Genomic DNA, 12174 nt, shown 5'->3' with positions numbered 1-12174 from the left:
TGAGGCAAGTTTAAGAACAGAATCACAAAATTAAGAAACAGGAAAAAATCTTATAACCTTTTGATTTTTAGCAATGATTGCAAGGGTCTGTTTATTAAGAAATTAAAATTACAAAACTGTTCAATGTTTTTTTTTCTTTTAAAAATTTCTTTTTAACAGGTATGTATTGTTGGAATTATGTTTTGAAGAATTATTTATTTTTTCCCTAGTGGCTCAGCGGTACGTCTGAAGGCTAAAAACCGATTTTCGATACCCGAGGTGGGCACAGCACAGATAGCTCATCATGTAGCTTTGTACTTAATTATAAACGAACACAATTTTTTGAAAGGTATGCACTGATTTTGTTTGTTTGTTATTAAGCACAAAGATACACAATAGGCTATCTGTGCTTTGTCTTTTACAGGTATCGAAACTCAATCTTAAGAGTTAAAAGCTTAGAATTATCGCTGAGCTACCGGCAAAGGGTGTATGCACTGATAAAATTATATTTTGAAGACTACACTTTTAAGAAGTATATATTTTTAGAAGTGCATTTTGAAGACCTCACGTTTTTGAACAGGAAAATACTATTAAAAGATGATAACTAGTGGGCGCAACTGTCTGAAATCTATCCCAATAAGCTATCAAATAGTGTTTTAGAATTCGTTCCATATATTTAATTTTATAAAAATTGACGTTTTCGCCATATTTGACTTCCCTTTAGTAATGATTTTTTCTTTGTTTCTTTCCTGTTCAGAAAAACTTAAAAACAGTTTTATATCATGAAAAGAAAAAATCATATAACAATAGAAAATAAGTAAGAATTGAAGACAAATTATTAAACTTTGTTTGTTTGTTTGAAATTAAGCACAAAGCTACACAATGGGCTAGCTGTCCTCTGCCCACCACGGGTATCGAAACCCGGATTCTAGCGTTGTAAGTCCGCAGACATACCGCTGTGCTACTGGGGGCAATTATTAAACTATGAATACAAGAACAGCGCGAATGTGACCCAATGGTTAGCGTATCGGACTATGAATTACAGGACCAAAAGTTCGCATCGTATTATCGCAAAAACAAACAAAAAATCGTACTCCCCACATTGGAGTCATGGGTGCGTTATAAAGGTGACGCTCAAATCCCGTTACTTAGTGAGAGAAGAATAGCTTAAAATTAGAGACAGATATCTTTTGAGTAACTTTGTGGAAATATCCAAAAACAAGCATAAAATGCAAGAAAGTGCTAAAAATGTCTGGAACTTTTTTAGTTATGTTCATCAGTGGGTCAGCGATAAAGTTACAGTCTTACACTATGTTGTTTTACGCTAAAAAACATGATTCTCAGGAATGTGGGACATGCGAAGTTTGTTTTTTCTTATACATTCACGAATAATTGTCATGAAGCAGGATTTTTCAACCAATAGGAACAGAGAGAGGTTTTACGGGTACTAACGTTTGGGAAAACAACGACAATTGTTTAGAATGCAGCAGTTTTTAAATATAATAGTTAAGTTTGATTAAATCCCAGAAATTCAAAATTAACATTAAAATTTGCAAATAAATGATTTAAAATGAAGAGATTTGAATGACACTTTTGTGTAGGTAACGCTTTTACAAAAACTTTCCAAACAAGTTGTTTAAAGGAATAACCCTTTCTTGATTCCTATAGATACAGTAACTTACAGCTATGACTTATTACGAAGAAAAATAATAAATTTGGCATTGATTTGCTAAGGCCAGCGTAACATAAAATGACAGAATGGCATGCCTCTATACGTACGTGTCTGTAATGTTTGTAGCTGCATCCAAATAAGTCCACTTCTTTATTTAGAGACTTTGGTTGATAAGATTTGATATCAGATTAACTTTCCATTAGAATAAAGCTGATTTCTGCCCTTTGTTACGTGAAAACTCGTTTAAAGTTTAAGTAATCGAGTTCATAGAAGGCCCTTTCTATAGCATGTGTTAACAATTCGTTGAACAGTGTATAATTATAGAGCTATGTATAAATCTGTGGATGCTCATACAGAGAGTAGGAGTAGAAATTAAAAGAGAAAATAAAAACTAGTTTACTCTATATTTGCTATGAACCGTAGTTGTCCTTAGAAGGAGGGGATAAAAATAAAAAAAAACCCAATGTATCTGGTTATTTACTTAGAATCTTTCCTTTTCTGACCTTGTGAATTAACAGTCCAATGATTTAACAAGACGGATGTCAAAACACGAAATATTATCCAAACAAGATGCAAAATAACAGAATGAGAAGATAAAGGTATGCGTCATTTCCGGTTTAAGAGCTCTTTGGTGTATATCAAATAACAAAGTTCGTTATTGAAAAAAAATCCAAGCATTAGAAATGAATAGAAATCTGTGCACATAACTTAGATTATCTGTTTTTATTTCAGTTAAAAGTTTATTTTAAATACATTTTGATACACTATATACACACGAGTGTGTGTTTTAATGGCCAACACTTTTAACAAACTTTGTTGTTAGAATTATTTGACTTCTTCTCTTTTGGAAAAACAATGAAACCAAGCCAGGAAACGGGTATATATATATATAGGTACGACATTCCCTTGAGTATTAGATTAAAACAATGATAAAAAGACAGAAATAGTTTAATTTGTTTTAATAATAATAAAGAGTTTTGTGTAAGCATTTTATATATATAAATATATATCATTTATAGAGAATCACAACTTACAACTTCTCGGTGAAACATGCTTATAAAGGCACTACAGTTTAAATACATTTTAGGTGTCTTCGTTCTAATTAAACATTTATAAATAATTGTAATCGCTACAATAAAAGTCCTTAATAATCGCTATATCCTTACCAATATTCTTACGCGAAACTTTTTTGTCAGGTAATTGAGAGCGAAACATTCCAGCTTCATTACACTTATTCACACAGCCTCTCGTTGACTCGGTGATAAGCTTGAGGGTTTATAAAGTTAAGAATTGAGGTTTTATCCCTGCAATGGGCACAACGCAGATGATAGTCCATAGGAAATTTAAAAATAAATAAATGAAAATTTACATCATGAAACAATTGACGTATTTTCAAATTCTTTTTAATAAGTTATATACCATATAGAAATCATAATGTGATTTGCTGTTGTTGTTTTTTCAAATAAACTAACTTTAAAAAAGAGAAAGCAGTTGTGAATAACCTTATGAAAAAAGTTTTATGATCGTAATATATTTTGTTTGCTTCTTGTATGTGTTTTTTTGCACAAAGTTATGCAAAGAGCTATCTGAGCATAGCTGTCCCTACCTTTGAAATTATATGCTAGGGACAATGCAGGTAGTAAAAAGGCACCCACTGCCAACTCTTGGGCTATTTTTGCCTGACGAGTAATGGGATTTGGCTGTTACTTTTATAGACCACTCACGGCCCCAAAATACAGAGCACGATTTTTTGGCAACAGGACACCAAACAAAAATCCTCGAAGTCATAGTCTGGGCACACAAACCTCTAGATTACACCCATCAAAAAATAAATGAAACTTCTATCAATTTTTCATAAAATCTGGAATAACGAATAATCACTGTTGTAACCATTTCTATGACGTGAGTCAAATTCTGTATTTGATAAATAGTTACCATATTTTGTAGAACAGATTTATCAATCTAATCATGAACGATGCTGTATGAATAAAGGACATCCAATAAACTATCATGATACTCAATCTTTTATTCAGTTTTCGGAAAATTCAGATATCCAAACCTATAGGTTTGAAGAAACTACACTGAAATTGCGGTATAAAATAAGTTAACTTTATCAAGTTCAAGAACACTACAGATAAAGATAGAGTAGGTTCAGCCTCTTGGTGGCTCATTGATAACTTGAAGGCTTACACTGCTGAAATTCGGAGCTCTACCCCTGCAATGGGCACAACGCAGATGGTCCATTGTGCAGCTTTTCACAGCAAACTAAGTGAATAAGTCTGGATGCATTTGGTTTTATACGTTCTATCAACGGAAACATGAGATGTGTGAGGATGTTGACAATGTTTATATAGATGTTGACAATGTTTTTATAATTATTTAACATTATTTCCTCTTTATCTGAAGATAGATTGAGTTAATCCCAAGTTCCGAATACATTTTAATGTTAATAAAATACTGTCAACGAGAGTTTATGCCGTTCATAAATTATGAAAACATTTAGCTCAATTTTAATGTTTATTTTCATTTGTAAGACTTAAAACGATCCCTAATTTAACTTTGAAATGAACAGACTCGATATCTACTATGACTGTAAGTGGAAACAATTGACGAGTGTCCATGGTAGTGACTACAATAAAATATGATTTAATGGTATACTGGGCCGTTAATTCCTTATTTATTGGTAACTTTTGGTCGCTACTTAGAAGCCTTAATGGCCAACTATACATGCGTTTGTTAACCCACGTTATGAGCTTGAAACAAAAATGACATTAAGAAATCGCAAATTGGGCCATTAGATTTTTATAGACCGCGAAGATGCTGATTAAAATATTAAATTGTAAACAAATTAAATTATAAGCTAAAGGAAAATTGAGAATTGTCCTAATATAATTATTACTAGTTGAGATCTGGTAAGATCAGTACTTCCCTTTTACACTTAACGACGAGATTTAGTAATAACATCGCTTCTGATATCTATCTAAATTATGCATCATCTAATAATTACTATCATATAACTTCACACGAACAGGTAATTGTTGCATACCACGACGCAATGTTTATTAACTACGACATAATGAATGTTCGTAAATCAGTGAAATTTATATTTCACGCTGTGGTTAAGTTGAATTATGTACTTACAAATACAGAATAAAATTATTTACAAATTTGAGTTATTGCAATACCAGCCACTATTCAACATCAGGGACAGTGCGTTAAGAATATTGCACTAATGATAATTTATAATCCTTTATCAGATCATTTTTGAATTTCGGTCATGCAAGAGCCGGACATTGGTCAATAATTTAAGTACTACTAAAGTGATTCTTCAGTAACATCATGAAATCATGCAGCTTAGCGGTGTAAGTTTTATTTCAATTTAAGAATGTTCGTTAAGTTAATTAAATAAGTTATAATATAAAAATGACATGGAAAGAACCAAATAGACGAAACTCTTACATTAGGGTAGAACTTTGTTACTGTTTTCTTAGCACAAAAACTACACAATGAGCTATGCGTACTATGTACAACGCTTGGTTTGAAAAACCATTGAAAGTGCAGATATATTTATAACAGACTAATTTCAACATTTAAACTTTGGATCGGATGCCGCTCTACATGGTCCCCTTGTGGGTCAGAGGGAAGTTTACGGACTAAAACTCGGGATTCTATTCTCCTCAAAATTCGTATAATGACGTAAGAAATACAGAAAACTGTTTAAATATCCTAAATTTAAGGATTTATTACGATGTAAGAGGAATCGTACAAAAAAAACGTATTTTTGTTATTGCTGGTTAATAGAAATTGTCCAATATTTTAACATACACCATCATACGTATTTAAAAATCTATAGTCTGTCTGATGTCAGAGATAGAAAACTTTTGTGTGAGTTTTGATGGCGTAAGCTTCTGAGTTGATGCTGTTTGCTTTACATGTGCATCAAATCTGGAGGAAAAATGACTGATAATGTGGACAAGGAATGGTTACTGTTTCCTTAAAGTAATCCTCCATGATTTGGATAGTTTATATAGCGCTGGTGTCATATTTAGTTATTTTTAGAAGAGAGAGTTTATGGCAAGTTTGTTTACGGATCATACGTTGCGTAACGTGTACGTTCAGTTGTTATGAGTTATATTGTTGCGTCATGTTACTAAAACTTTCTGAATTATTCACGTTGTTTTCATTGAGTATTATTGCATCAGAATATCTAGTATTGCGTGGAATGTTCTTCTGTTGTGGTATAAATATGCGCTGAAAGATTATTATTTAGATCGAGAATACGTGATTGTGAGCTTAGCGATTAAGAGCGTAAAGTGGTGATTTTTAAAGCGAAATTATCACAGACTATTGAAATAGTAGAACAGAGAAGAATAATTTGTCTTATCTATAAACCTAAATAAAATCACGGCCTATATCTTCAGAATGTAACTTTATTAGCTCAATATCTCGTTATTACAACTTCATCAGAAGCTATCAATATCCTACAAGCTCACTAATCCAGTGTAAATTATGTTCCAATTTAGATCTAACTGGATTAGTGAACTTGTAGGATATCGATAGCTTCTGACGAAGCTGTAACAGTGAAATATTGAGCTAATCAAGTTACGAGATATAGGTCGTGAGTTTATTTACGTTTATAAATATGTCTCATAATATACTCCAGTTTACGTTATACAAAGTTAAGAATAATAAGTCGTCTTGTCAATTGTGTTCAAAGGTAAATGAACCAGCCTGTGTGGACTATGACGAAAAAGAGAAAATTATTTAAAGCTCTGGATACAACAATGATAACAATGTAGCAGACATCTGTATATACGTTTGACTTGCTTTAATATATTATTTTAAAACAAGTGTACTGTGTTACTGTTTGTTTATTGTTGAAATTGATCATCAACAAGTCACAGACACCTACCGTAAAGAATTCGGCCTACAAAACCTGACAGTAGCAATACAGTTTTGGCTTCTAATTACAATTGCAAGCCAAAAATGCCAGTGTTTCATCAAAAGAATGTAGACTTTGTTAAAAGCCCTAAATACCATAAGCAGCTGCGCTATAACTATATAAGCATAATGTTTTTACATCACAAAAATAGAGGGTTTGACCGAACCCGCTTGAATCCCCTCTGCATACGTACGTGATATACATATATTTATATTAACTTCATATTAATCGTGCTTAACTTAGAGGGAATATTCAGATATTTAAATGTAAATTTAACAAACAATATCGCGATTTCTAGGTATCAATCAAGTTTACATTATTATCACAAGGTGGCGCTAGCTATGAAGATGCTATAAAAGGACTTGTCTTATACACACATATATATATGCACAGAAACATGCACACACATGCACACACTGGAAACAATGTACTCAATACTGATTGGCAATTTGAAAATACAGATTTAATTCCTATTTATTATGTGCATAAAGATCGATAAAATTCTCAATAGGGGTCGTTGTCGAGATAAATTAGAGGACCGCTGAAACTCATTTCTGATTATGCAGAATAGTTTCGCATCTCTTGATTTAACCATCTACATAATACAGCTTTCAAAAAACAGTCTCTAAAGCTTGACATTAAATATATTTATTAAGTATCAGATTAAGTTAAACTTATATCAAATATTCCTTTCAGTGAAACTCCTAGAAATATTATCAGCTCAAATTTGTTTGTTTCTTCTTCTGAGCAGTAATTATTTCACACATTTTTTGATCCAGACAAATGCTAAACGTTAAAAAAATGTTAATTTAAGTCAAAGAAAAGATGATCGAGAGAAAATGCAGGCATTTTGGGACTTAAAATAAGTTTACTTATTAATCACGACCACTTGAAATATCGTATAAAGTGTAGATAATCAATCTATAGGTCAAAGTTTCATAAATAATCCCTTGGCAGGATGTGGTTGAAAAGGATCTGATGTGATTCCAAGTTCTTAGGCCATCTTTCCCATGAAGATAATATTTGGTTTCGAAATGTGTCTGGAATCATTTAAATAAAATTCTTCTGTGCATTTTTATTTATGTTATTTTAATTTCTTAAAATACTTACCTATAGGATTATTAGTGAAGTCTATAATTAGTTGAAGTATTTGATATATTCGTTGTGAAATAAACTTGCCATTTTCTCCGTAAAAAAAGATGTGATTTTAGCCCGTGTTTCCACGCCATATATCCTTGAAATAGACAGGAAAAAGATGCTAACTTCTAACAATACATGAGGCTCTATCTTGTCTTGATTTATACAGTCTCTGGCCATTTCAACTAATAGTGTTTGCTATTTCCTGGAAATAAAATATGTCTTACATAAATTACCTTGATAGTTTCTTCGTATAATTCCTTTAAAGTACCCTTGATAGTGCTTGAAAAATAGAAGAATCGGAAGATTTCCAGCCTAATGAGCTGGTATAGTTAGAGTTTACGACCTTATGTGGCCGTAATGAAGGTAACCATTAATTACAATAAACACATTTATTGATAAGAAGACGTTAGCTCCGATTAACCTCTATTAATTAATTACATAAATGATGTCTACATAATTAGTTCTGTCTAGATATATAATTATAAATAAAGGTTATAGTGCTTAGAAAATTAACGTTTTTAGGCCTAGCAAGTTAGGACTTTGTTGACAAACCTTTGCTGAAATAAATTATCCAATTTTTCTCATCTTGGAAAAACCGCTGATTACAGTAGCTGTTGAAGAAAGTTAGATGGGAAATTCAATACTAGTAACAACAGCTAAATCTGGCATTATCTTGCATAAGTTACCAAACTAAAACTTCATAATTTGATCTAATATTGTTCATAAATTAATGCCTATTAAAATCCAGAGTAATAAATAAAACCCTACAATACAGTAGATTAACTTTAAAAATATCTCAACGTACATATCACCGACAAATTTTAATGAATCTAAACGATCAGAAGGTTAGCCTTATAACCACACAACCTATCTATACAATTGCACGATCTCAAACAGGTTATACTTACTAAAGTTGGCCAATTGCCTGCTAAAAGTGCGTGGTTTAAAGAATAGTTTATTTACTGTTAAAACAAAGTTACACAATGAGCTTTCTGTTCTCCGTTCACCACATGTACCGAAATCCAATTTTGAACGTTGTAAGCCCCAGACTACATAATGAGCTATCTGTGCAATTGGACAGATCGCAACCTGATTTTTAGCATTGTAAGCCCCCCAACTTACCGCTGAGCCACAGGAGGGGGGGAGCTTGAAAAAGAAAAATTTATGAATCCTTGAATCACAAAGTTTACAATCAGGGAAAAGAGAAAGTGTTGGCTGAATGACCTTATAAAAATACTCTGTTATGTTAATAAAATAATTTCGTGGGTGAGGAAATTATAAAAGGAAAAAATAAAATAAAACAAATACTAGAAACCCGATAAAGGGCTGTTTCTCGAAACGTTGTTTTCATATTAGTCAATAAACTTATTTTAATTTGGCGAATGTTTCACATTGCTTGTTTTCTTATAAAAATATTGTCAATGTTTAAACAATGTCAGAAACTGTCGAGCAGTCTGTTTTGTTGTCATTATACTCGGTGGTATAAAAGTTTTGTGTATTTGTTTATGTATGTGTCTCATTCCCTGCAAATGAATTATTTTGTGTTTGCCATATTCAGTGCTACAGGTATATTGTGGGCTTCTCACTTTTGTACGTCTGTGGAAATTTTTCTTTTTCAAATGGTGACTAAGTTCGATGTGCTAGTATTGAAGGAGGTCATTTTTGTCAGCAAACATGCTTTATCTGCTTCTACTGATCCTTAACAATGTTCAACGTTGATATTTCTATGTGATCAGGCTTCATCTCAACAAACTCATCTGCAGCGTTACATAATCCGGTTAATTGTCTTAAGTCTACGGCTTCCAAACCTAAACATAAGCAAGCCAAAGACACAATAATCTATTTGAGCTGTATCGGGAGATTTAAGCTGTCATCAACTTTAAATCCTTGTTAGCCATCTTGTTCCCAGCACCAGGAGGTATGCCCAGCTCCATTGTAATTACTTATTTGGATAAACAGCTCCATTGTAATTACTTTGGTTAAACAGATCCATTGTAATTACTTCTTTGGTTAAACAGATCCATTGTAATTACTTCTTTGGTTAAACAGCTCCATTGTAATTACTTCTTTGGTTAAACAGATCCATCGTAATTACTTCTTTGGTTAAACAGATCCATTGTAATTTCTTCTTTGGTTAAACAGCTCCATTGTAATTACTTCTTTGGTTAAACAGATCCATTGTAATTACTTCTTTGGTTAAACAGATCCATTGTAATTACTTCTTTGGTTAAACAGATCCATTGTAATTTCTTCTTTGGTTAAAGATTTCTCCTCGCAACAAAGCTTTCGCTTTGCGAATAAGGGTGCTGGTCCTGATGAGCCCGTTGCTGTCCTAAACGTTCTGCTGTAAGAGTTCTTCCACTTTCAGGCAGACAGTAGGATATAGTTTTGTTTTGAATTTTGCGCAAAGCTACACAAGCCATCCCTCATTTACCAGTGAAAGACTAGAGGGAAGGCAGCTAGTCATCCCCACCCACCGCCAACTCTTGGGCTACTCTTTTACCAATAAATAGTTGGATTGACCGTCACATTATAACGCACCCACGGCTGAAAAGGCGAGCATGTTTGGTGACACGGAGATTCGAACTCGCGACCCACAGATTGCGAGTCGAGCGCCCTAACCACCCGGTATGTAAAAAAACAACAACAACAAAACTGTCCTTGTTTTGTACAAACGAAACGAATACCTGCTAATGATATTAAAGAGTTTTAATATTCAAATCTTAAACCTAATGGACTTATAGCCAGTCAGACTTTTTACTTATTTCTTCTTTTAGTAGAAATTTCATGTTATTATTAGTTTTCTCCTATGGAATATTACTTTGTTATTAAAAGATTTTCTATTTATTTTCAATCACAGTTTATCAGAGTTTAAACTAATAATTTTGCACTTTTTGTTTTTGATACAATTTTATTAAATTTTTAAGTTCTGTTTATTGCGCTAATTATATTTCTGTCCCCAGGGTGTTATGTCTTATTAATTCTCTTTTTTCAAGAATGCTGCTACTTCATCTGTAAAACATATTTTGTGTTTTTCACCATATAGTTTTATATTCATACCAGGGCTTATAATGTGATCTGGTTTGGTTAAAAACTAGTTAAAAATACTATCACAAAAAGAGAAAAAAAGTCATCACCAACACAGATAAATATATAGCTATCCAAACCAATATTCATTTTTCAGACGTATTTCTCAACCGGACGAGTAAAAGCCAATATTCATTTTTCAGACGTATTTCTCAACCGGACGAGTAAAAACCAATATTCATTTTTTCAGACGTATTTCTCAACCGGACGAGTAAAAACCAATATTCATTTTTCAGACGTATTTCTCAACCGGACGAGTGAAAACCAATATTCATTTTTCAGACGTATTTCTCAACCGGGCGAGTAAAAACCAATATTCATTTTTTCAGACGTATTTCTCAACCGGGCGAGTAAAAACCAATATTCATTTTTCAGACGTATTTCTCAACCGGGCGAGTAAAAACCAATATTCATTTTTCAGACGTATTTCTCAACCGGGCGAGTAAAATTATCTAGTAATTATAAAACAAACTTCTCACTCAATAGTTAAATAGTTAAATCTCAATTTGTTTAAAATATTAGAATAACTGTTTTAATGCTAATATGAAATATATTTTCATTATTTTACTTAGGTACAGTTTTCTGGTTTATTCCAAAATTTCACCCAAAGCTACACAAGGGCTGTCTTAACATAGAGTAGAATTGTTTAGTTTAGAATGAAGGTAACATGTCAACAGCCCCCACCGCTCACAAACTAGGGTTTGACCTTTTACTCTTTTAGTGCACTTATGACCCCAAAATGTGAAACGCGTTTTTACGGCAACGAGTTCCGAATCATGAAACCTGGACTCACAGTCTGGGTACGCTAAAAATTGAGTAACACCCAGCCCATATTATTTTTGGAATGAATAGAATTCTTTTTCTCATTATCTCTAACTCAATAATGTATGAATATTACAAAAAAAATCAATTTGTTACAAAATGTGAACACAATTATTTTGTGGATAATATAGAGAAAGAATCTAATACAATTATTTTGTGGCTGATATAGAGAAAGTACCTAACACAATTATTTTGTGGATAATATAGAGAAGATAACTAATACAATTATTTTGTAGATGATCTAGAGAAAGTACCTAGCACAATTATTTTGTGGATGATATGGAGAAAGCATCTAACACAATTATTTTGTGGATGATATAGAGAAAGTATATAATACAATTATTTTGTGGATGACATAGAGAAGGTATCTCATATCATTAATTTATCAATGATCTGGAAAATGTATCTAATCTAATAATTTTCTGACTAATATGGAAAACGTATCTCACACAATTATTTTATAGATGATATGGAGAAGTTAACTAACACAAATATTTTATGGATGACCTAGAGGAGCTATCTAACACAGTTA

This window comes from Limulus polyphemus, unplaced genomic scaffold, assembly GCF_000517525.1.
Source record: "Limulus polyphemus unplaced genomic scaffold, Limulus_polyphemus-2.1.2 Scaffold1318, whole genome shotgun sequence".
Lineage (NCBI taxonomy): Eukaryota > Metazoa > Arthropoda > Merostomata > Xiphosura > Limulidae > Limulus > Limulus polyphemus.
This window is presented reverse-complemented; position numbering follows the sequence as displayed.